This window comes from Aotus nancymaae, unplaced genomic scaffold, assembly GCF_030222135.1.
Source record: "Aotus nancymaae isolate 86718 unplaced genomic scaffold, 86718_ANA_hifiasm-v0.15.2.pri h1tg000004l, whole genome shotgun sequence".
Taxonomy (NCBI): Eukaryota; Metazoa; Chordata; class Mammalia; order Primates; family Aotidae; genus Aotus; species Aotus nancymaae.
This window is the reverse complement of record NW_026988415.1, coordinates 9,411,787-9,438,901: the sequence shown is the minus strand read 5'-3', so window position 1 is coordinate 9,438,901 and position 27,115 is coordinate 9,411,787. Positions and strand designations below refer to the sequence as shown.

The following is a 27,115-nucleotide window of genomic DNA, read 5'->3' as shown; positions in this document are numbered from 1 at the left end:
ATTTTCCCTCTCTATTTATTTCTATGCCTCCAGCACCAGTGGAATGTTCTCTGTGAAGCCTTTTTTCCTTACTCCCTCCACCTCTAATTCAGTCCAGAACAACTATATTCCCTATTCTCTACACACCAACACCACTCTGTGGATCACGCTAGCCCAGTCTGTATCATACTGTATTGTAATTGTGTACTTATTGCTCAGAATTTCCTTCTTGATTGTCTTCCTCATCTTTGTACCTACAGCCCATCTACAGAACCTGGTCCAGAGAAGTCTCCCTCAGAAAATAAATAAAATATGGTCCCAGCCCTCAGGATAACTACAGATTATTAGGAGACAAATATTCAACTACCTACAAAAGCATGTACCCAAAATTAGACTCTTGGATATGTGGGCCTTGGAGAAGAAAATGATAGAAGAGGCATCACAGAGAAAGTAACATTTGAGCCCAGCTTTCACATAAGTCAATAAAATTTCTCCACATGGAATGACTATGTGTGGTGCTGGAGTATGAGGAGGTGACTTGTTACGTTCCAGGTAGAGGAAATAACATGTGCTGGGAGTGCATGGCACATTCTATGGCTCCAAAAATAGGCTGCTTATGACTGGCAACTGAAGAGAGAGGTTGGGGTCAGGGCATGAAAAGCTTTTGTTACTATATGCAAAGGTTTAGACCTCTTTCTGTGGGCAGTCAGGAGTCGTCAGAGTTTTTTTCTAAAGGAGTGACATAATCAGATGTAAATTTTAACATGAGTAAGAGAGGGCCTAAGGGACCTAAGAGGAGGCCCAGTAGTTCACTATTTCACTAGTCCAATCAAAAAATAATGAAAATTAAGAGTAGGGCAAGCTGCTATGATGTAGACTGCCTGTTGCAGGTCGCCTCTAGGAGTTGAGGGCCTTAGCTCTATAGCCACAAGGAACTAAATTCTGCCAACATCCCCAAAGCTACAAAGAGGACCCCAAGCTTCAGATGAGAATGCAGTTGCCAACACTCAGATTGCAACCTTGTGAGATTCTGAAAAGAGAACCAAAGAATCCCATGTTAGACTTTTAACCTACAATACTGTGAGCTAATAAATGTCTAAACCAGTAAGCCATGGCAATTTGTTACACATTATAAAAAACTAATACAAGACCATTCACCATTCGTAATTAAATTTCCATTTGCCATTCATCATAAAGCATTTCAGCAAACTAGGAAGAGAATGAAACTTTCTAAAGTTGATAAAGGCTTCCACAAAAAGCTTATAGTGAATATACTTTTTACTGGTGAAATATTTAGTGTTCCCTCCTTAACAATAGGTGAAAAAGCAATATCTGTTATCATCACTTCCAATGCACATTGCACCTGCAGTTCTAACCAGAACAATAAGGTAAAAAAATAAATAAGTGAAAGACATACAAATAGGAAATGAAGAAATAAAATGGTCTTTATTTGCAAATGGCCTGGTTGTGAGTATAGAAAATCATAAGGAATGCACAAAATAGCCATAGGAACAAATTAGCAAATTTAATTAGGTTGTAGACTGCATGATCAATATGTAAAAATCTCTTGTTTTTGTACATACTAGCAACAATTTGCAACTTTTCTAAAGTGATGCCACTCACTCTAGCACCAAAATCATAAAATTGTCCCCCTAAATTTACCAAAGAATGACCAAATACGAAGTACATAATATTACAGGGGGAAAACTTTTAAAACCTGAATAAATTGAGGCCCTTATAAAAGAGGCCTGAGAGAGACTCCTCACCCCTTCTACCACGTGAGGACATAGCAAGAAGGCACTGTCTGTGAACCAGAAAGAGGCCTTCACTAGACACCAACTCTGCTGATGCCTTGATCTTGGACTTCCCAAGTTTCATAATTAACCCCATCAGAAATCTATGTTCTGAGAGAGTGCCATCAGCAAGATGGCAGAGTAGGAGATACTAGACTTTGTTCCCCCACAAAAAAACAATTAGATATCCATAAACATAAATAGATCAGAGAGGGCTCAATAGTTTAACCAAGAACCTGAAGAAACACAGTAGGGTAAAATATGGAGACTAAGCACATGAAAAGAATCACTGAATTGGCATACTTGAGACATCTGGAGACAAAGAAGGGTTAGGCCATCAGTATCAGCCATGCAGAAGGTGCCAAAATGATCCCTAGTGGCCTGTCCTGCAGAGAACCCCGGCAGCCTTTGCTGATGAGGAGCTTAGCAGCCCTTGTGGTAGCCATGGACCCTGCAGCTTTCACAGTGGAGGTTCTCTTAGTGCTCATCGGCGTGCACCCCATCGGCCTGCCCCACAGAGGATACCGGCAGCTTCTACCACTGAGCTATCCAACAATCATGGTTACTGGGGACTCCTCAGAGACGGAGATGCTACTGCACCCTCCTTGAAGAAGGAGCTGCTGTTGTGCCACACAGGGCCAGGGTGGCCCCTTGCCCACCACAACCCCAGCCCCTCACCCAAGGCATATTCTAGAACCCAGGAACCACAGATGTCCTGGGTATATATCCAAAAGAAATAAAATCACTCTCTCAAAGAGATACTTGCACTCCCATGTTCATTGCAGTATTATTCATAGTAACCAAGATATTGAAACAACCTAAGTGTCTGTTGACAGATGAATAAAGAAAATGTTTTTTATACATATATAATATACATTAGGACATTAGGCTAAGTGAAATAGCCTGATGCAGAAAGACAAACACAGCATGATCTCACTTAATATGTGAAATCTGAAAAAAAAAAAAAAAAGTCAAACTCAGAGAAACACAAAATAGAATGGTAGTTACCAGGGTCTGTGAGGTGGGAAAAAGGGGGAAATGGTGGTCAAAGGTTACAAACTTTCAATTATAAGATGAAGAATTTCTGGAGACATAATGTAAAGCAAGGTAACCATAGCTTATAGTAATGTAGCCTGGGTAACATAGTGAGACCACATCTCTACAAAAATTTTTTTAAATAGCCAGGCATTATGGCACATGTCTATAGTCCCAGATGCTTGAGAGGCTGGGGCAGGAGGATGGCTTGAGCCCAGGAGTTCAAGATTACAGTGAGTCATGATCACACCACCCCAGTCCAGCCTATTTTAGAGACCCTGTCTCTAGTAATAATAATAATATATAGTTAATCATTAATAATAATAATGCTTGAAATTTACTAGGAGAATAGATTTCAAATGTTCTCACTAAAAAATAGATAACTAGATTAAGTGATGTATATGTTAATGAGCTTGATTGTGGTCATCGTTTCACAGTGAATACATATATCAAAGCATCGCATTGTAAATCTTCAATACATATAACTTGTATTTGTTAATCATACCTCAATAAAATTTAAAAAATCTAAATAAATGAAGAGATATACCATGTTTGTGAATTAGAACACTGTACAGTTAAGGTATTATTTATTCACAAATGGATCGACAGATTCAATGTAATTCCATTTAAAAACACTGCAGTTATTTCTTTGTGGAAGTTGACAAGTTGATACTAAAATTTATTATAAATGCAAAAGAATCTAGACAAGAATAACCTTTGATGAAGGAAGAACAATTTTGGGAGACTTATACTACCCAATTTTAAGACCTACTTCAAAGGTAAGGTAATCAAGACAGTGAGTGATTGATCCTCCCTAAGGATAGACTAACAACTAATGGGAGAAAACAGTGCAGAAACAGATCCATACACACATGGTAAATTGAGGACTCCATTGCAACTCACCGGGGAAAGAAAAAACTTTTATGCAAATTGTGCTGGAGTGGCTGCATAAATGTATGGGAGGAAATGAACATTGACTCCTACCTTACAGCATACACAAATATTAATGAGATTAATCATAGACTGAAAAGTATAAGCTAAAACTATAAAGATTTTGAAAGAAAACATGGTATGGTATTTTTAGGACTTTGGGGTAGATAAGGATTTTTGGGAGATGGCAGAAAAATAACTAACCATAAAAGACAAATTGATAAATTGGACTTCATCAGAAAATGTCTGTTCTTTTAAAGATATGTTAAGAAGATGAAAAAGCAAACCATACACTAAGAAAAATATTCATAATATATCTGAAAAGGGACTCTTATCAAGAATATGTAAAGATTTTCCACAAATTGATCATAAAGATTTAAAAATCCAATAAAAAATAAGCAGTCTTGAACAGTGACTTCACAAAAAAAGACAAAGGGAACAATAAGCACACACAAAATACCATGCTCAACATTATTAGTCAGGCCAGGCCCAGTGGCTCACACCTGTAATCCCAGCACTTTGAGAGGCTGAGGTGGTTGGATCATGAGGTCAGGAGTTGGAGACCAGCCTGGCCAACATGGTGAAATCCCGTCTCTACTAAAAATACAAAAATACAAAAAGGTGGGTGTGGTGGTGCATGCCTGTAGTCCCAGCTACCTGGGAGGCTGAGGCAGGAGAATCACTTGAACCTGCGAGGCGGAGGTTGCAGTGAGCTGAGATCGTGCCATTGCACTCCAGCCTGGGTGACAGAACAAGACTCCATCTCAAAAAAAAAAAAAAATCAAAACATTATTAGTCCTCAGGCAACTTGGTTATTCTGAATGTTTATCCAGCTATTTGTTTCCCATAATGGCAGTATTCTCGGTATCCCACAGAGAGAATATGGTAGGCAGCCAATGTGGGTCTTGTGGCCAGCCTTGGGTTACACAGCAATGACTGGCCCCTTACAGCATAAGGCGGGCTAGACTTTTGCAGTCTGTCATGGGGTTGCATTTGGAACATTATAGACAGGTTCCAACCTCCATCATCTCTTATCTAGATTACTACAATATCACTGGTCTCTTGCTTCTCTATGTAATCTATTTTCAATATCGTTGCCAGAAGGATCTTCCTAAAATCTTTCAGATCATGTCATCTCTCTGCTCCAAACCCATAATCATGCCTATCCTATTGGAGCACAAAGCCTATATATAAATTGCCTATGAAGCTCCACATGGTCTGTACCATTCCACCTCTCTGACTCCATATCCTACTTCTCTTTTTATTGATTACTTAAATCCAGCCACCATGGCCTTCATATTGTTTCTCAAATATGTCAGTTACACTCGTGCCTCTGGGCCTTTGACTCTTCTCTCCCTTCTGTCTGAAATTTTCTTTCATCAAATAACCCCATGACTTAATCCCTCTCTTCCTTCAGGCCTTTCTGCTCAAATGTTACCTTCTCAGTGAGTTCTTGCCTGACCACAGAAATGAAAATTACAACTCCTTTTCCTTTGTTGGAATTCCTTAGCACTTTCTCTCTCATTTTATGTTTTCTCTGTAGCACTTAGCACCTTTTCATCAATTTACTTATTGCTTTACACTCTGCCCCACACCTAAAACAAGAGATCTGAGAGGAAAGCAGAGACCGTCTGGATCAGTCCTTACTATATCCCAGTACTAATACAATGCTGGTACATAATGAACACTGAACAGATATATATTTAGTGAATGAATGGATAAATATATAAATAAATGAATTGAGTAAACATTTTCAGGGTGCCTATTACTTGTCTGGTCCTGAGCTAGTCATTAATTGCAAAAGGTGTAAGGTAGGTAGACTTCTCCCCACCAAACAAAGGATGGTGGAGTAAAGAGATGTTGAAGAAACCTAGGGTAAGAAGCAACCTTAGATGTTCTTGTCTCTGGACTAGGCTGGGCTAGAGTAGGAGATGCTCTAACAATTGACTAGGATTTAACAGGGACAGGTTTGCAAATGGCCCCATGATGCCAAGTCTCAATGCCAGAGGTGTTATTCAATGAGAGATTGCAAAGGACTCCAGGACTCATTTATTCTGCCTACATTTATTCAATCTGCAATTAGTTATTGAAGGTCTCTGTATGTCAGGCAGTGTTGGTTAATACAGTAATGAACAAGATATAAATATCTCTTTCCTCAGGGAGCTTGCATTCCAGTGGTGGGAGACAATAAACAAGTCAAATATATAGTATAGTAGATGGTGATACACTCTATGAAAAAAAAAAACAAACAGGGAAGCGAGCAGTTAGGATGATAACAGGAAACCTTATAGACCAAATGACATTTAAACAGAAATCTGTAAAGAGGTTACAGAATTAAGCCATATTGTATTTGGGAGAAAAGTATTCCTGGTAGGAGAAACAAGTGCAAAGATCCTGAGCAGGAATTTGTCTAGTGTTTCTGAAAACCAACAAGGCCGGGTGTGGTGGCTCATGCCTGTAATCCCAGCACTTTGGAAGGCAGAGGTGGGTGGATCACCTGAGGTCAGGAGTTTGAGACCAGACTGACCAACATGAAGAAACCCTGTCTCTACTAAAAATACAAAATTAGCCCGGCGTGGTGGTGCATGCCTGTAATCCCAGCTACTGGGGAGGCTGAGGTAGGGGACACTTGAACCCAGGAGGTAGAGGTTGCAGTGAGCCAAGATCACGCCATTGCACTCCAGCCTGGGCACCAAGAGTGAAACTCCATCTCAAAAAAAAAAAAAAAAGAAAAAAGCAAACCAACAACAAGCCAATGTGGCTGGAGCAGAGTGAGTTCAGTGGAGAGTGATGTGAGAGAAAGTCAAGAGGCCAAATCAGTGGAGCCATGTAGGATTTTAGTTTTTGCTCTGAATGAAGTGAGAAACCATTGAAGGGGATTGAACAATACAGCAACATAATTTGTCTTATATTTTCATAGGATCACTCTGGCTGTTGAAAAGAGAATAGTTTGGTATGGTGCCAAGATTAGAAGTTGGGAGACCATTTGAGAATCTTTCACCATAATCCAGATGAAAGATAATGGGCACCATACACCAAAAAGTTGGTAGCAGTGGAGTATGAATAGCTTCATGGCAGTGAGGGTAATGAAAAGTAGGCATATTCTGGGTATAGTTTGAAGAGAGAAATCAAGAGAATTTACTGATGGAATAAATGTGGAATGTGTTGGAAAGAAAGGCATCAAAGAGGACTCCAAGGATTTGTTGGACAAGACAACTAGAAGGATGGAGTTGTCATTGCCAAAAATGGAGAAAACAGTAGAAAATTAGATTGAGGGTGGTGACAATAAGAGGTGCAGTTTGGGACCAGTTAAGTCAGTCAGGTAGTCAGATATGGGAGTCTGGAGGTCGGGGGGGAGATCAAGACCTAAACTCTAAAGGGAATAGTTATCTGCTTAACTATTAAATTTTTATAGCCATGGGACTGGAGGAGTTCACCTGAGGAGTAAGTGGAGATGAAGAAGTGAAGTAGGTGGACAGAGCTCTAGCTCACTCAAATGTTACATGAATTGAAGAACACACTGAAGTGGGGTTTGTGAATTTCTTTTGCTAAAAGGAACACAAAATACTTGCCATGGTCTGAATGTTAATAACTGTCCAAAATTCATAAATTGAAACTTAACCCCCAATGTGATGGTATGAGGAAGTGAGGCCTTTGGGGGTGATTAGGTCATGAGAAACCTGATTTTCAACTTTTACTAATTATTCACAGAACAACCAGGCCATCTCTAATTTTCTATCAAGCAGACTGTTCAGCTTAAACCAGTGTCTGAACACTGGTTTAATCCAATCCCTCTGTGCCCTAATAGCTCTCAATCTTGGTTTCTAAAGAATATCAAAGCAGTAGTCTTCTGAGCCACTCATTCTAACTTCTAATCTAAGTTTAAGTACATAATTTATGAACCATGTACTCAATATTGTCATGAAATGGAAATAAATCAAGTTTTGATAAGTTGTTAAAAGCAAAATCACGTATTTCTGTTGTGCTCCTTGGTTATAAGACTGCAGTCATCAACAGTCAGATGTCTTTTCAGGATTTGGTAATATAAGTTGTGTTATTTCACTCTCCTCTGTTTAGTGCTCCAGGCCTCTTAAGGCATTCATTCTACAAGCCTACTGAACACCCATAGTGAATGCTAAACTAGGCTCTGAAGGAGCATGAGATCTGCGATATGTTTTGGCTCTGTGTCCCCACCCAAATCTTATCTTGTAGTTCCCATAATTCCCATGTGTTATGGGAGGGACCTATTGGGAGATGATTGAATTTTGGCAGTGAGTCTTTCCTGTGCTGTTCTTATGATAGTGAATGGGTCTCAGGAGATCTGGTGGTTCGAAAAACGGGAGTTTCCCCACACAAGCTCTTCTCTCTCTTTGCCTGCTGCCCTCCATGTAAGATGTGACTTGCTTCTCCTTGCCTTCCACCATGATTGTGAGGCCTCCTCAGCCTTGTGGAGCTGTAAGTCCATTAAAAAGCATCCATTAAAAACCTCTTTTTCTTCCCAGACTCTGGTATATCTTTATCAACAGTGTGAAAATGGACTAATACAACCTGCCCTGTGGAAAAGTATGATAAAGCTGAGGAGATGAAACATCAAGTGCTGTGAGGGAAGAAGCAACATAGCATATATAGAGGCCTAATGTGACTAGGGAGCACTAGAGGAGCAAAAGTAAGAATAGCTTCTCAGAGAAGCAAGTGAGGCTTAAGGGAACCTGGAGGAATATTAGGATTTAAATAGGAGGAATGAAGAAAGAAACAGATTTTTGGCAGAGTAAACAGCAAAAGCAAGGGCTTGAATATGGAAGTTAGAGGAATTGCATGAGATATTATCGCATGTAAAGCTACTAGTTGGATATTTGACACAGTGTAAATGCAAAGTAAGGAAAAATACATTTCATCAATCAGGCTAAGTGAGAGCAGGGCTCCAAAGGGAAGTGGAAGGCAGCAGCAATTCATAAATGTAAGCTTAAGGGAAAGAAAGAAGCAATAGCCTTACAGGGAAGCAATATGGTGTGGTGATTAAGGGCACAAGCTTTAGAGTCAGACAGAGCTGGGTTTGAAGGCTTGTTCCTGGGATTTACTAGATCTGTGCACTTGGTTGAGTCACTTAGGGTCTCAATTTTCTGATACAAAATGGAGAAAATAATTGAAGCCCTCTCAGAGCGATTGTATGAATTAAATGAACTCATCCATGTGAAGAGCTTCATACGGTACATCACAAATAATAAACACACAAAGATTGTGATTCTAGATCGGGATATGCAAACTTTATCTTGGAAAGGTCCAGATAGTAAATAATTCAATGTATGATCTGTCACAACTGCTGCACTCTACCATTACAGCATGAAAACAACCATGGAAAATATGTAAATGAATGGGCATGGCTGTTTTCCAATAAAATTTTATTCACAAAAACAAGTGGCAGATGCCACTGTTTAATCAAAATATATAATGTGAACTACATATAAAATTGTAGATTTTTTGGTAGATACTTTAAAAATAAGTAAAAAGAAATAGATGAAATTAATGGTATATTTCATTTAACCCAATGTACCCCAAATACTATCATCTAATGTATAATCCATAGAAAAAATTATTAGTGACAGTTTTCCTTCTTTTCTTTATATTGAGTAATTAAATCCAATATTATTTTATACTTAAAGCACATCTCAGTTTAGACTAGCCGCATTTCAAGAGCTCAAGTGTCACATGTGGCCAGTGGCTACCACATTCGGCAGCACAAAGTTCTTAATATTGAACTAAGTTATCTGAGGAATTATTTTTACATCTAGTAGTCTATTAATATAAGCCTCAAAGAAAATAAATTCTAGTTTAGAGTGCCATAACTTCAAAATATTTAAAAGTGCTTGACACCATATCAATGAGACAAGAAGTAAGGTTTTGCATATCTTAGGGACCACAAATATAGCCCAATTTCCCATGCTCATCTGGCTTCTACTTGAAACTACATTCAGGACTGACTGATCACACTACTTTTTTTTTAACGCTTATTCTAGTCTTGACCTCCCAATCCTTAAGACGGAACTTCATACATCCACTACCAATGAATCATTGCAAGTAAGCAAAATGCTTTCTATGGACACTTTCTCAAAGACAAAAATATGAGCTTGGGAGTGAAAAGATTTGGGTTCAGGTTCTAGCTCTGGTATTCACTGACTCTGTGATCTAGGAAAAATCACTAGCCCATTTTGGGCATCAGTTTCTTTATCTGTCAAACATACATTAATAATAGTCCTTCACAAAGTTGACAGAATATTATGAGATACTACATTGAAAAGTGATATGTAGTTACAGAACAGTGTACATGTGTGACATTTCCCACTCTGGAATTTCAACCTATGCCTGTAACTAGTAGACATGGTGGTGCTTTTAAGAGATCATCTACATATAATATTAAAGCCACTCATGCAGGAGAAATTGACATTGTATGGGGTTGAGGGATCTATGGAAACCACAGAAATGGTAGAGAGCAAGTGAGAAAACCCCTGGTATTTTAAAGTAGGTCACAGCAAAAGACTAGCTTACCAGGAGGAAGTACCTCAGCCTATCTTCAGTACGTAGTAAAGTGGGAGCCCGAGGCCCTTCTTAAAAGCCCCAGAAAGTGAGTGTACAATCTTGACATGTGGAAACTATGACTTCAGGAGGTTTTGCATAACTACCAAACACTAAAAGAACCCTGAATTCAGGCTGCAGGATCACTCGAGGTCAGGAGTTTGAGACCATCCTGGGAAATGTAGCAGGACCTCATGTTAATTAAAAAAAAAGAGAGAGAGAGAAAGTGAATGATTATGATGAAAAAAAAATTGAGCACAAATAAAAGGGAAAGGTGGTTGACAATAGATTACCATTCAGATCCTTTCAAAAAACAAAAAAAAAAAAAAAAGAAAAGAGAAAGGAAGGAATGAGAAAGGAAGAAACAGAAAAAAATGAACAATCATGAGAAGGAAAATGACAAACATACAAAAAAAAGAGTCTGTTGGGCCATTTAGAAGATGCCTTAAGACTGGAAGAGTGTATGTTCTAATTTTTTTTTTTGCTTGTTTTGATTTTGTTTCGTAATTACTGTTTCCACATTTTGTGTCTGGGGTTTCTAGAACATAGGGAGATCATGGCAGCTCTGTGGTGGGAAGGCAGGAGGTCGAGACCTGTCTCAGTTTAGATCTACCATTTTACCATTGGTATAATCCTGAGAAAGTCACTTAATCACTCTACCTGTTTCCTATTCTAAAAAATGGTTATGAGTATCTCTGTTCACATTGAATGTTAATATTAGAGCTAGAAAGAAGTTTTGAAATAATCCAGTTCAGTCTCTCAATTTATTAAGTCTGAAGTCTGAGCCCAGAGAGGTGGTCTCTGTTTGAGTTTTCTCTAAGGTTGTGGGGCTTATTAGTGGCCATGCCAGAGTAAAAGCCAGATCTCCTCACTCCAGGCCAGTACTTTTTCTCTATGTAGGCACCCTCTTCCTATATTCACCACCTTTCCTGCTGGGGTGAGGATGTGAGGCTACTGTGCAATGTGTGTATATGGGTGTAGTGGGGTGGTGTGAAGGGAAAAATGTGCTTGAGCACTGTAAGTGGGAATTGGAGGAGGGTGCACTGCTACCCCTGGTGTCTTTTCTCCTGACTTTGGATGCAAATTGTTGGTGCTATGAAGCCTGAGTAACAGAGAGTCAAGGAGCAAAGCAGAAGCTTCCAAGTCCTTTGTTTTATACCCAACTTCTGTAGCTGTCCACTATGCATTAATTACAGTATACACAAGGATAATCAATTGAGACAGCCCCATCTCCTCTCTTCTGTGAAGCCTGGGGATGCCTGCCTACTAGAGAAAACCCAAGCAAAGAAAATCAGAGGCCCAGTGACGGGGTGTGGTGGCTTACGCCTGTAATCCCAGCACTCTGGGAGGCTGAGGCAGATGGATCACCTGAGGTCAGGAGTTCAAGGCCAACCTAGCCAACATGGTGAAACCCTGTCTCTACTAAAAAACACAAAAATTGGCAGGGCGTGGTTGTGTGCACCTATAGTCCCAGCTACTTGGGAGGCAGAGGCAGGAGAGTCGCTTGAACCCAGGAGGTGGAGGTTGGAGTGAACCAAGATCATGCCACTGCACCCCAGCCTGGGCAACAGAGTGGGAATCCGTCTCAAAAACAAAACAAACAAACAAATGGTACAATTCAAGAATGTCCTCTCTCACCAATCAACAGTCTCTCTTTTTCTTCTACATGATAGGCCACTCCTTCTCAATGTCCCTTGCTGACTCCTCCTCTACTTAGACTCTGAATGTTAGGGAACCCCAGAGGTCAGTCTGCTTCCATCTTCTTTTTACTATATACACATTCTCCCTAGGTGATCTTATGAAGTCCATGACTGTAGATAACAACATATGCTGATGACCTCCAAATTTATGTTTTTATCCCAGATTCACATCTCCAACTGCTTAACTGGCATCTCCATGTAGATATTTCTAAAGCCTTTTCAAACTAAGCAAGTCCCAAATTGAAAGTTAATTTTCCCCCCAAAACACTGTTACTTTTCCAGCCTTCCTTGGTTTCCTGGCACCATCATTCACCAAGTCATGCACGCCCCAAATGTATGATTCATCCTAGGCTGCTTCTTTTCCTCAGTCCCCATATCCATTTCATTAGAAGTCCCTTGAATCTATCTCTGAATATATCCTGAGTCCAGCCTCCTTTCTCTATCTCCACCATCATCACCCTAGTCCCAGTCACCATCATTGCTTTCCTTTACACCTACAGTGGAGGCCTCCCTCTTCTGCTTTTGCTTTCTTCCAGTCCAGTCTCCACAATTGTAGCCAGTGATCTACCTTCAGTAAGTATCTATCATGTCATTCCTCTGCCTAAACCCATCCAGTTGTATCTAAAATGGAATTCGAAGTCTACCACAGTTGAGGAAACTCTTTATGATGTGCTTCTAACCCTCCCTTCCACCTCATCTTGTGCCACTACTTCTTCTCTTTCACCATAATCTTGGCCTTTTTTTTGTTCCTTGAATATACCAAGCTCTTTTCAGCCTTGGGGCCTTTGCACAGACTGTTTCCTCTATCTGGAGTGTTCTTGGCCCCACATTTCATGTGACATCCTGTCCTGCCTTAGAGAGGCCTAAAGTATATTATTCTCTATTTCAACCTCTTACTAGTTCGTAGACCTCATTAGAACTTGCAATTATCTGTTGCTTCCTTTTTATCTGTTTACTTCATTTTGAGGTAGGGGGATTCTGTCCTCCCCACCAGAATGTAAACTCCCTGGGGGCCACCACCACTGCCAGTTTTATTTGGAAGTTAAAATATAGGTTAACTAGGAAAAATAAGTCATTTCCATCAGAATTATTACATTTATCAAATAATTCCCAGGGTTTATTTAAATAAAAAAGCTCTTCATCACCTAAAGTTATCTGATTGATAAATGACTGATTCATTCATAACTTTTCTGATATTCTCCTATCTCAAAGCAAATAACTTATATGTATTTCCACTTTATTTTATTTGGTGTGAAAATGAGAAAGAAATTTTGTGAGTGTATCAAGATGAGAAGGATCACGCTTTTTTCCCCTTTTTAATGACTATCAAAGAAGGCAGTTTGGTGTAACAGAAAGAACACTCTCTGGCTTCCAGATGAATGGAAGAAATGGCCATCAATCTCAGCTCTGCACCGATGAGCTGTGTGGCATTGTGGAAGGTACTTGACTTCTCTGAGCCTCAATTTATACATGAGAGTATGAATACCTTAAGACAGTTATTTTAAAGATGAAATAAGATTAAGGTCATATAAAGTTAACTGGCCCATGGTAGGAGCGCGTGAAAGTTCATTCTTTTCCCTTTAGGGTTAGCCACTGAGAAAAGCGTTGTTTCTTCCTTATTCTATTTTTATTATTCTTTTAGTTTTGTTTTTGGGTTTTTAAAGTTTTAATAGTTTTGGGGGAACAGGTTTTTTTTAGTTACATGGATAAGTTCTTTAGCAGTGATTTCTGAGATTTTGGTGCACCTGTCACCCAAGCAGTGTATACTGCATCGAATATGTAGTCTTTTATTTCTCACCTTCTTCCTCCCTTCTCCCTGAGTCCCCAGAGTCCATTATACCATTCTTTTGCCTTTGTGTTCTCATAACTTAGCTCCCACTTATAAGTGAGAGCATATAATATATGGTTTTTTATTATTGAGTTACTTCACTTAGCATAATGGTCTCCAACTCCAACCAGACTGCTGCAAATGCCATTATTTCTTTCATTTATATTGTTGCATTACTCTATGTTTAAGTGGCATGTGCTAGGCTACCTAATGAAAAGTTTTATTACTTTGCTTTAGGGTCATTTATAGGTCTTTCCCAAAATCAAATTCACCCCGTAAAAATATGGGTTTGTCACCATTTAAGAGATTCTTAAGAACATAGTGCAAACTCTGGAAGTAGTCCCCAAAAAGGGATCTCAAAAATATTTTCAACAGTGTGAATATCACTGTGATAACGGGCTAGACCTCACCTACATTTATTGAAATTAAAACAGCAGCAGCCAGTCTTGTTACTTTACAGGCATATCTTTTGATATGAGACCATCATTTCAAAGTGAATCTAACCCATCTCATGCACTTAAAGAGCCTCTTTCGATACGACTGCCTTTGCAGGAAGTATTGCAGGAGCAAAGATTCTGCACTAGCTAGCTCTTGACAGGTCCTCTGGCCTGTTAATAGGACTAGTTCCTACACTGAGACCATCTTGAACTCAGGAGTGGCCTTGAGGCTAAAAGACAAAAGCAGACTTTGGAGAAGTTAATTAATGAATTCATGCTGGCAAATGTTTCTCTTGGGCCAGAACTCCCATTGATTTCTTTCCCATTCCCTGTCCCTATTTCTCAGAGGCCTCCAGTCACATATGACAAATGGCTGATCATCCAAGCGAAGTGACCTGCCATTCAATAAACTATATCTCAACCAGTGTAGAAGGCAGCTCATTTTTCTCCTTAGGGATCTATTCTCCCTTCATCTGTGTGAATATCACAAGTAGGGTTCATTGAGGCTGTTACCTGTGCTAAGGGAAGACAAGCTCCTCTAATGTGCCTGCAGAATCTTTCTTTCCTGTAGAAAGATCTTGGAAGGGCTCTAAAAGTATTATCACTTCAAGTTAGGCTTGGTCAAATTACTCTCAAGTGCTGAATCTTCTTAGGGGTGTCAGCATGAGGGAAGGAGACCTGTTCAGATTGGGGACTGCATTGAGGCTGCTAACAAAGAGCAATTAGTCTTGATTGTGCTGGTTGCATTTGGAGGGCAAATGCCCTCAGACCACCAATTTGTGCCACCAAAGTACTCATCCCACCCAGGAGTCAGCAACTTTCCCTCAGTTCCCATTCTGGCTTCACGTGATCTCCGGGTCAAACGCCTCTCTCTTGCCCTTGCTTAGATTCATGCCAGGTTGTGGATAGTGTACTTGCTCTCAACTGCATTCTTTTCCCACTCTGTCTGCAAGCTGATCGTGTTTGTATGATTGTTGTGAGAGATGAAGCAAGGTAACTCTCCTTGTGAAAATCCATGTGACTTTATTTTGACATATTTTACTTCTTGGTGGCCCAGACTATAAGCTTTATTTGGAGGAATTCAGATCTAATCTTTAGAATATAGCCATTTACAAGGCTCTGCATTTCTGTAACTGGAAATGTATTTAAGCAATGTGATGATGCCTTTCTTCCGGTCAAAGACTATTTATTGAGCACCTACAAAGAGCAATTCAATGCAACGTGTTGGCCATTTAAGACAAAACCTCTTCCTTTCCAAAAGTTCGCTGACAATAAGGGGTTAAAGCCAAGGACACGAATGACCATATAACAGTAGCATACTTTCATTAAGCATTTCTTATGTGCCAGCACCATGTTAAGTGTTGCACATATTTTATTTAACCCTCACAAGTCCACAATCTTTTATCTACAATTCTAAAGTACAAAGTTTTTAAAAACCCGAAGTTGATTCATATGATTTTTTCCAGAACCAATTTGGCAGCAAAAGCTGACCTGAACTGACATGAGGCTCTTTGTCATTTTAACCTACTTTGTGTAATTATTCATTTGTTTCACTGTAGGAGTACTAAAGTATTTGCTTTCAAGGCAGTATCCCTTCTGAGGGGTGTTTTTGTAGCATATAAAATGTGCACTATACCTTTTTAAATCCCCAAATCTTTGAATTCCATAACTCTCATATCCTCATGATTTGAGAATGAAGAAATTAAACTATTATTGGGTTCATTTTATAAACTATGAGATTGAGGCTCAGAGAAGTGATGCAACTTTCTCATAATCACACCACCAGAAATTAGAAGCACCAAGATTGAAACCCAATTTTGTCTGACCCCAGAGTCCATACTATAAACCCACTGTGCAATACCAACCTCTCATCAGAAAACAGTGTAGCAGCTGTCAAAGAAGAGGCTCAGGCTGAGGCTCCAGGGGATCTGATGAAGGAAAGGAGTCCTCTCATTTGGGGGTTAGTCAAAGCTCCAAGAAGGAAATGTGCACGTGGAACTGTAGCTTAAAGGAAAGAGAGGACTATGAAAAGGGGAAAGTAATCTAGCCAAGGCACATTTGGGTAAATAGCAAGTAGCCTTGGTTAGAGAAGGGAGAAGCTGGAAATCAGACTCAGAAGGTAGGTAGGGGCAGAGTAGGAAAAGCCAGGGTGTCCAGAGTCAGGAGTTTGCAGTGAGAACCAGTTATGTTCCCATGTGGATCCCAAAGCATGTATTGGACATCACGTCATCCTGCCTTGGAGGAAAAGAGTGCACAATGAATAAATATCCCCATATTTTTTGACTGGCATTATTTTATTTATTTTTATTAAGCAAATTAATAGGATACAATGAAAAAGCAGTCAAGAAATTGAGGAGTCAAGAAGAGCAACAGTCGTTAACATCTAGAAGTGTCTGTGCTGGGCTTTGTTGCTTCTTTGTAAGCAGAGAATTAAAATTTAACCAAGGCACTCATGCCTCACTGCAGCTGGCAGGGATTCAGTGGGAACCCAGCCCGCACCCACATGATAACTCACAATCCCCCTCCTGCACTTAAACAACCCTTTCCTCCTCCTCTTATTTGGAATCCCAGTAAAGGTCATAGGGGGATACATTCATTATCAGGAATTTAAACCTAAAATTTAAGTATGTTCTCTTTTGTCATGAATAATCAAAGTTCTAAATTGATATTTCAGAAATCAGGTGCAGTTCATGGGTAGTGAATTGCGTGTGTCTAATTACATTTTATAGTCATTTAACAGCTGTTAATAATGTAATTTTGTGTTATGCCCAATTTGCACTGAATTACTTTAATGCACGCGTTGTATTTATTTTCCTTTTGGTGAAACAGTAATCAAACACTAGGGAATCAAGTTGAACATGGAAATAAATGATTTATTATTTTTATAAGTTTGAAGAAAAGGGATTTTTAAAAAGAAAAGAGTAAATCCTATTATAAAACTAAGAGTAGTTGAACACACACAAATGCATTTGTTTTTTCAGGCATTCATTTTCATAAAAAAATAATAATTTAATGAGCACAATACATTTATTTCCTGTCCAAGTTTGTATTGTTTGATGTGCACCAAATATACATTTCACTGACAAGCTAATGAGATTTCCCCCCCGCACCCCAAATATCCTTCTGGAATGAAAAGGCCAGATTTCAAAGTTTTTGGTGTATGAGTAAAAGAGACGCAGCATTCATTTAAATAGACTCCACATAGGAAATTTGTATTTCCAAGGTGAGGCTAGAGGACAAAAGCAGTGTAAAGACAGGAGGGAATACAGCTTTAACAGAAGAAAAAGGCAAACAAGGTGAGCGCGTATTTCTACCACAAATTAGAAGAAACTTCTACGTGAGATCTTTATTAGGGTAAAAAGAAGAGTCAATTCTGGACCCCCCTGCCCCCAAAGTGGTGGGATCATTGGAACGTTACATTATGAAAGGCCTACTCTACATTTCCCATTCACTTTAAGCTCTTGAAGACCCAAGCATCTAATGCTGTGCCCATATGGAAGTGTTTCTGCAGCCCACATGAATCAATGCCCTTTGTATTTGAAGCAAGCTACAAAAGTAGAACAGAAAGGAATTCTCTCTAGCTGTGGGATACTGGCTGCCATCACTCCATCCAGGGCTTGACTTAGCATTTTCTTCCTTTGGCCACTTGCTTCCTAGGCCTCTGTGGGAAGAACTACAAATGGACAGCCTTCCCTCCAGGAGAGCCAAAGTTATTTTGCAATCTGTCAATAGTAGGAGGCTAATTTCATCTCCATTATTTCTCAGACCCTAGTGATTGGGGCAATGTTGTGCCAAGTGGGGAGATGTGGTGGGAGAGTTCCACCCCAGGTGCAGGCAATAAGGAGGAGAGGGCAGCACTGCTTGTGGTGAATTTAAAAACAAGAATAAAACTGACTCAAAGTCTGTCTTGCTTTTCATGCTCATCATGTGCTAGCCATCCTAAACAATGTCAGTGATAAAAATCCTTCTTCCTACGGGATTGCCTGCTTCCACTGCTGCTGTTCTCATGTGGGTGTTCCAGTGGGTTGAGGGTGGGGGTGGGGCTCTGAGCCCTCACACTGTGGGAGAGTTACCTTGCCCCAAGCCCTCCAGTCTGTACCCCTTTCTTGTAATCATGGACATTATTATATTATTCTGCACCCAGCATCAAAGTCACTTTCCTCTTGGCCTCTTGCTGGTCCTGATTAGCAGCTGCCACCTCTGTACCCCTGTTCTTTAGCCTTTGCAGGGCTCTTCTCATCACTGCTGTTGCTCTTGCCAGTGTGTGGGTGGGTTCTCTTCCTGCCAATGTTTGCAGCTCTTTATTAACTTCCTAAAGGGTGTTGTGGCTCTTTTAGTTGACAGAGCCTTCTGTTGAGAAATTTGGCACAAGTTGCCAAGGGCTGGCTTGAGGGCATTTAAGTGACACCACCCGATGTCTTACTTCTGCCAACAATCAGCCACTGTCCCTAGCCAAAGCACATGGCCTTTGGATCTTTCATGCTTCAGGGTAAATTCTTTCCTTATCCAGAGGACTAGCCTCAGAAGTTGGTGGATAAAGGGTTAGACGAAGCTTAATCCTGGGGTCCGGGAGACTAACTCCAAAGCTATAGTTCTCTTCACCTGACCAATCCTTCAAGGCTGTTAGGACAGAGTTGAAGATTTGACCATGCCTCTCTATGGGGGGTGGATTGGGGGGCAGTACCTATGCTTGAGTCAAGGAGCATCTAAACCTATGCAACTGCCTCTATTGTCCATAGAAATACACATGTTGAGTTATCTCAAAAAGACTTGGCATGGGATTCCTCAGTGCACCCTCACTACAATAGATGGTCTCCTTTTTCTTAATCTGTTTTTGGAAAATGGATACCTTTGAGAATCTAATGTAAACTATGCATGCTTTCCTCAGAAAAATGCACATCTCTACATATGTCCAGAATTTTCTATACCACTTAATTGATTTCAGTGGTTCAGGTTGTCCATAAATTTCATATTATGAAGTACTCTAGCAAGTCCTCCTATTCTTATTGCCTCACTCTGTCCAGAAAAACATCCAGGGCCTTCTTCTCCATTAAAAACAGGAGGCACAAAGCCTAGTGTCCACAATAATTTTAGGGACTCATGAAAATGTTTTAATTTATTTTAAAATCAGAAGAAAATTTTGGACTATTAAATCAAAGAAAATGTTTTAATATACAATAAAACATATTCATCTTTATAACAGTGCAGTAGTAAAATGTAAGTTCTATATTTTTTTATATCTGGGTGCTCCAGTGGTGGGTGCACTTTATATTTTTAGGGAGGAAGGGGCCCATAAAGTTATAAGCATTTAGGATCAGTGAAAGTCATAATGCAGCCCAGAAAAGACCTATTGCAGTATTGTGGAGACACAGGATAGACAATATTGTTGCATATGCACACTTCTCTGTGCAAGGCGACAAGGGACCTGTACTACCTTCTCATGAGGGTGGTAGAAGAACACAGGATTTAAAATTGGGAGACATGAGTTCCAATCGTGGCTTAGCCACTGACTGCTTGTGGGACCTTGAGAGAGTTATCACACCTCTGATTTTCTTCATCTGCTAACTGGATTTAAATCTATGAACTCTACCTGGATCCCACTCGACGGTCCAATACTCTGGGTTATAATAAGAAAACATGTTGAAAAGTGCTTCATAAACTTTAAAGTACACAAGATTGTAGTTGTTAGTATAACAATCTCAGACTGGGAGCATTAGTGATGGAAGACACTCTGAAGTAAGTGGCGTGTCTACTCTTGCTGTTGATGAAGCTCACAGATCCCCAGGATAATGGCGAAAAGTATGTCTCTGGAAGGAATGGCTAGAGATATAAACCCACAATCCAATTCAGGTCACCAAGTATACACGTGGTAGTAAAGTAGCAAAGCTAACTTTTAGACAAGGTAACACCTTTTGAATCTTATCTAAATAAATGCTGTCCTTCTAAGTATTCATCCTGAATGGTTATACACTATTCCCACCCATGCTAGCTATCAAATAACTTTAATAACTCTTTTGGGAATTATCTTCAGGTCTAGATTATAAACTCCATGCAAAAATTATTGTCATATATAAAACTGGATTTAAAATTGGAAATTGGCCTCTTGGTTTCATGCTTCAGCTCTGCTGCTAATCAGACTGTATCAAAAACAAAAACCAGACACATGAGCTAGAAGCTGCCCACTGACAAGGCCACTTATTTTCAGTTCATATACTGATCCACCCCTTTGATTTCTGTGTAGTCTTAAAAACCTATCAATTTACTTTGTGACCTAGAGAGTGAATAGGGCTGGTAACAGCAGCAGCAGCGGCAGCAGCAGCTACCATCAAGGGCTTAAAATCATGAGAAAGAGCAGGAGTTGCTCTACTTATATCAGAAAAAATATAGCTTTTAAGACAAAAACTATAAGAAGGGACAAAGAAGGTCACTATGTAATGATAAAGGGGTCAATTCAGCAAGAGATTATAACAATTTTTAAATATACATGCATCAAACACTGGAGCACCCAGATATATAAAACAAATATTATTAGAGCTAAACAGAGAGACCTCAATACAATAATAGCTGAAGATTTCAACACCCCACTTTCAGCACTGGACAGGTCTTCCAGATAGAAAATCAACAAAGAAACATCAGACTCAATCTGCACAACAGACCAAATGGATTTAGTAGATATTTACAGGATATTTCATCCAAGGAAGGCAGAATACATATTCTTTCCCTCAGCACATGGATCATTCTCAAGGATACACCATATGTTAGGTCACAAAACAAGTTATAACACATTGAAAATATAGAAATACACCAGGCACAGTCACACATGCCTGTAATCCCAGCACTTTGGAAAGCCCAGGTGCTCAGATCACTTGAGCTCAGGAGTTTGAGAATAGCCTGGACAACATGGCAAAACCTCATCTCTACAAAGAAATACAAAAAATTAACCAGGTGTGATTGTGCACACCTGTAGTCTGCACTATCTGGAAGGGTGAGGTGGGCAGATCACCTGAGCCTGGGAAGTTGAAGCTGCGGTAAGCCATGACTGCACTGTTGCATTCCAGCCTGGGTGACATAGGGAGACTCTGTCTCAAAAGAAAACTTGAAATAATATCAAGCATTTTCTCTGACCACAGTGGAATAAAATTACAAATAAATAATGAGAGGAGTTTTGGAAACTATACAAAGACATGGAAATTAAGCAACATGCTCCTGAATGACCAGTTGGTCAATGAAGAAGTGAATAAGGAAATTGAAAGGTTTTTTGAAACAAATTATAATGCAAACACAACATACCAAAACTTATGGCATACAGCAAAAACAGTACTAAAAGGGAAGTTTATAGCTAAAAATACCTACATTAATAAAGAAAAAATTTCAAATGAACAATCTAATAATACAACTTAAAGAACTGAAAAAGCAAGAGCACACCAAACCCAAAATTAGTAGAAGAAAATAAATAATAAAAATCAGAACAGAAATAAATGAAATTGAAATTTTTAAGAAAGTACAAAATATCAATGAAACAAAAGTTGATTTTTTGAAAACTTAAACAAAATTGACACTTAGCCAAACTAAGAAAAAAAAAAAAAGAAGATCCAAGTAAATAGAATCAGAAATGAAAAGGGAGACATTACAACTGACGCTGCAGAAATTCAAAGGATCATTAGTGGCTACTGTGAGCTACTGTATGCCAATAAACTGGAAAATCTAGAAGAAATGGACAAATTTCTAGACACATACAACATATCAAGATTGAACCATGAAGAAATACAAAACCTGAAGAGACCAGTAACAAGTAATGAGATTGAAGCCATAATAAAAAGTCTCCCAGTAAAGAAAAGCCTGGAAGCTGATGGCTTCACTGCGGAATTCTATCAAATATTTAAAGAAGAATTAATACCACTCCTATTCAAACTATTCTGAAAAATAGAGGAGGAGGGAATTCTTCCAAACTCATTCTATAAGGCCAGTGTTACCCTTATACCAAAACCAGACAAAGACACATCAAAAAAGAAAACTACAGGCCAATATCTCTGATAAATATTAATGCAAAAGTCCTCAACAAAATACTAGCAAGCCAAATTCAACAATATATTAGAAATATCATGTACCATGACCAAATGGGGTTTGACCCTGAGATGCAAAGATAGTTCAACATATGCAAATCAATTAATGTGATACATTGCATCAACAAAATGATGGGTAAAAACTGTATGATCATTTCAATTGATGCTGAAAAAGCATTTGATAAAATTCAATATCCCTTCATGATAAAAATCCTTAAAAAACTGAGATAGAGAGAACATACCTCAACACAATAAAAACTATATATGACAAACTCACAGTACCATACTGCATGGGGAAACCTGCAAAGCCTATCCTCTAAGATCTGGAACATGCCAGGGATGCCCACTGTAACCATTGTTATTCAACATAATATTGTACTAGCTACAGCAGTCAGACAAAAAAGAAAAAAAGATATAAAAGGCATCCAAATTGGCAAGGAAGAAATGAAATTATCCTTGTTGGCTGATGATATGAAGATATATTTGGAAAAACCTAAAGACTCCACAGGAGGACTATTAGAACTGATAAACAAATTCACTAAAGTTGTAGGATAAACAATCAACATACAAAAATTAGTAGCATTTGTATGTGCCAACAGGGAACAATGTGAAAAAGAAACAAAAAGGTAATTGAATTTACAATAGCCACACATAGAATTAAAATCCTAGAAATTAATTTAGCCAAAGAAGTGAAAGATCTCTGTGATGAAAACTATAAAACACTGATGAAAGACATTGAAGAAGATACCAAAAAATGGAAAAAAATTCCACGTTCATGGATTGGAAGAATCAATATTCTTAATGTTCATAGTACCCAGAGCAATCCACAGATTTAATGCAATCTCTATTAAAATATCAATGATATTTTTCACAGAAATAAAAAAGACAATCCTAAAATTTTTATGGAACCACAAAAGACCTAGAATAGCAAAAGCTATCCTAAGCCAAAAGAACAAAGCTGGAGGAATCACATTACCTTACTCCAAATTATGCTACAGAGCTACATTAACTATAACAGCTTGGTACTGGCATAAAAACAGACACATAACCAATGGAGCAGAATAGAGAAACTAGAAACAAATCCCCACACCTATAGTGAACTCATTTTTGACAAAAGTGTCAAGAACGTACACTGGGGAAAAGACAGTCTTTTCAATTAATGGTGATGGGAAAACTGGATATCCATATGCAGAAGAATGAAACTAGACCCTTTCTCTTGCCATATACAAAAATAAAATCAACATGGATTAAAGACTTCAGTCTGAGACCCTAAACTATGAAACTAGTACAAGAAAACATTGGGGACAATGTCCAGGACATTGATCTGGGCAAATATTTCTTGAACAATACCTCACAAGCATAGGCAATGAAAGCAAACATGGACAAATAGGATCACATCAAGTTTAAAAGCTTTTGTATAGCAAAGCATACAATTAGCAAAGTGAAGGGACAACCCACAGGATGGGAGAAAATACTTGCAAATTACCCATCTGACAAGGCATTAATAACCATAATATATAAGGAGCTCAAACAAGTCTATAGGAAAAATTCTATTAATGTGATCAAAAAATGGCCAAGAGATTTGAATGGACATTTCTCAAAAGAAGATGTACAAATAGCAAACAGGCATATGAAAAGGTGCTCAACATCACTGATTATCAGAGAAATGCAAATCAAAACTACATTGAGATATCATCTCATCCCAATTAAAAGGGATTATATCCAAAAGACGAGTAATAGCAAATGCAGGTGAGGGTGTAGAGAAAAAGGAACTCTTGTGCATAATTGGTGGCAATGTAAATTAGTGCAACCACTATGGAGAACAGTTTGGAGGTCCCTCAAACAACTAAAAAGAGAGGGAAATGTCGGCTGTGCTGGTCGGAACAGACATGCCTGCAGTGAAGAACCAGAAGCTGAGCAGTGACAAGACCAGCAACACTCACCTCTCTGGAGAGGAGAATTATGACGCTGTCAGTAGAAAGTGGTACAATCTCTGAACACCCTAATATAACTACAAACACAGCAAATCCACCTGGAAGGCAAAGTTGGTGAAAGGGAAAATAGAAGTCGAAGAAATGCAAATATGCTTTCAAATGTGTAAATAGTCTCAAGAAAGATTATAACCAACCACTGTTTGGAGTTCAATTTAATTGCCAGAGTAAAGAAGGCAATCCATTACTGTTTGCAACTGTAGGAAGCAACAGGGTTACCTTGTATGAATGTCACTGACAAGGAGAAATCCAGTTGTTGCAATCTTAAGTGGATACTGATGCTGATGAAAACTTTTACACTTTTGCATGGACCCATGATAGCAATAGAAGCCATCCTTTGCTGGCTGTAGCTGGATCTAGAGGCATAATTGGGATAATTCATCCCATAACAATGCAGGGTTAAAAGCACTAAGTTGGCCACAGAAATGCTATCAGTGAGCTGAAATTCCACCCAAGAGATCCAAATCTACTCCTGTCAGTAAGTAAAGATCATGCTTTACAATTATGGAATATCCAAATGGACACTCTGGTGGCAATATATGGAAGCATAGGAGGTCACAGAGTTGAAGTTCTAAGCGCTGATTATGATCTTTTGGGTGAAAAAATTATGTCCTGTGATATGGATCACTCAAACTTTGGTGGATCGACTCAAAGAGAATGTTGAATTCAATTAAGAAATCTTATGATTATAACTCAAATAAAACCTACAGGCCATTTAATTCTCAGAAAATCCATTTTCTTATTTTTCTATCAGAGACATACATCGGAATTATGTTGATTGTGTGTGATGGTTAGGTGATTTGATACTTTCTAAGTCTTTCAAAAATGCAATTGTGTTGAAAACCTAGCAAAATGGAAGGTGATATAAATAAAATTAAACCCAGTGAGTCTAATGTGACTGTTCTTGGGTGATTTGATTGTAGCTAGTGTAATATTTGGTACATGAGATTTTCTTCTTCTTCTTTTTTTTTTTTTAAAAAAAAAAACCAGAGTCTCACTCTGTTGCCAGGCTGAAGTGCAGTGGTGTAATCTCGGCTCACTGCAACCTCTGCCTCCCAGGTTTGAGTGATTCTTCTGCCTCAGCCTCCTTAGTAGCTGGGATTATAGGCATGTGCCACCACGCCCAGCTAATTTTTGTATTTTTAACAGGGTTTCACCACCTGTTGGCCAGGATGGTCTCGATCTCTTGACCTTGTGATCCGCCCACCTCAGCCTCCCAAAGTTCTGGGATTACAGGCGTGAGCCAACACGTCTATGAATTTCTGGCAAAAGATGCTTACATTGGTCAATCAAGTTGGAAAATTTTATATTTGAAATTTAGAAGTGTAAGTTCCTCATAAAGCCAAATGTACAACACTAACTCATCATAAATGTGATGCTGCTATGCAGCAAACCAGTTTTAGCAGGGATAGCAGCATTCTTATAGTTGTTTGTGATTGTGCCAGTATTTGGCGCTGGGTTTGACTTTGATAAAATACTTTTGCCTAATCAAAATTAGAGTGTATTTTCTGTGTAACATAGAATTAGTATAGTTTGCTAGTAAGGACACATAGAGCATTGAGTTATGTTTCAGCATTAAATCAGACTGAGCTGAATGCATTGATGTTTACACTGTTTACGTTCTTTGTAATGTCTTCCTGCTCAGATTCTACTGCTTTTTCATTAATAAAAATTTGTTTTTATTAAGCCATGTTTTTTTTAATCTTCATTGTGATGAAAGAAAGTTGAAAGTGTCACTATAAGGCAACCACACAAGCCAACATAATAACCAGCTAACAACAAAATGACAAAATGAAACCCACACATATCAATACTAACCTTGGATGTAAACAGAATAAATGCCCGACTTAGAAGGAACAGAGTGACAAGCTGGATTAAAAACAAACAAACACGCCTGTAATCCCAGCACTTTGGGAAGCTGAGGCGGGTGGATCACGAGGTCAAGCGATCAAGATCATCCTGGCCAACATGGTGAAACCCCATCTCTACTAAAAATACAAAAATTAGCTGGGTGTGGTGGCATGCACCTGTAGTCCCAGGTACTCAGGAGGCTGAGGCAGGAGAATTGCTTGAGCCTGGGAGGAGGAGGTTGCAGTGAGCCGAGATCGTGCCACTGCACTCCAGTCTGGCGACAGAGTGAGACTCCGTCTTAAAAAACAAAACAAAACAAAAACAAGACCCAATGGTATGCTATCTTCAAGAGACCCACTGCACATGTAATGACACTCAGGGGCTCAAAACAAAGATATGGAGGAAAATCTACCAAGCAAATGGAAAACAGAAAAAAGTAGGGGTTGCAATCCTAACTTCAGACAAAACAGACTTCAAACCAACAAAGATCAAAGAAGGGCATTACATAATGGTAAAGGGTTCAATTCAACAAGAAGACGTAACTATCTTAAATGTATATTATATATGCACCCAACACAGGAGAACCCAGATTTATAAAGCAAGTTCTTAGAGATGTACAAAGAGACATAGACTCCCTCTCAATAATAATGGGAGACTTCAACACTCTAGACAGTATTAGACAGATCATCAAGGCAAAAAATTAATGAAGATATTCAGGACCAGAACTCAACCTTGAACCAAGTGAATCTGATAGACCTCTATAGAACTCTCCACCCAAAAACAACAGAATATACATTCTTCTTATCACCACATGGCACATACTCTAAAATTAGCCACATAATTGGACATAAAACAATCCTAGCAAATGCAAAAGAACTGAAATAATACCAAATACTTGGACCACAGTGCAATAAAAATAGAAGTCAAGACTAAGAAAA

At 38.9% G+C, this 27,115-nt stretch overlaps 1 pseudogene; it reads left to right on the top strand.

The window, feature by feature from the left end:
• The first annotated feature begins 8,867 nt into the window (after window positions 1–8,867).
• Window positions 8,868–25,790, top strand: LOC105729246 (polycomb protein EED-like; annotated as a pseudogene).
• Window positions 25,791–27,115: the final 1,325 nt, after the last annotated feature.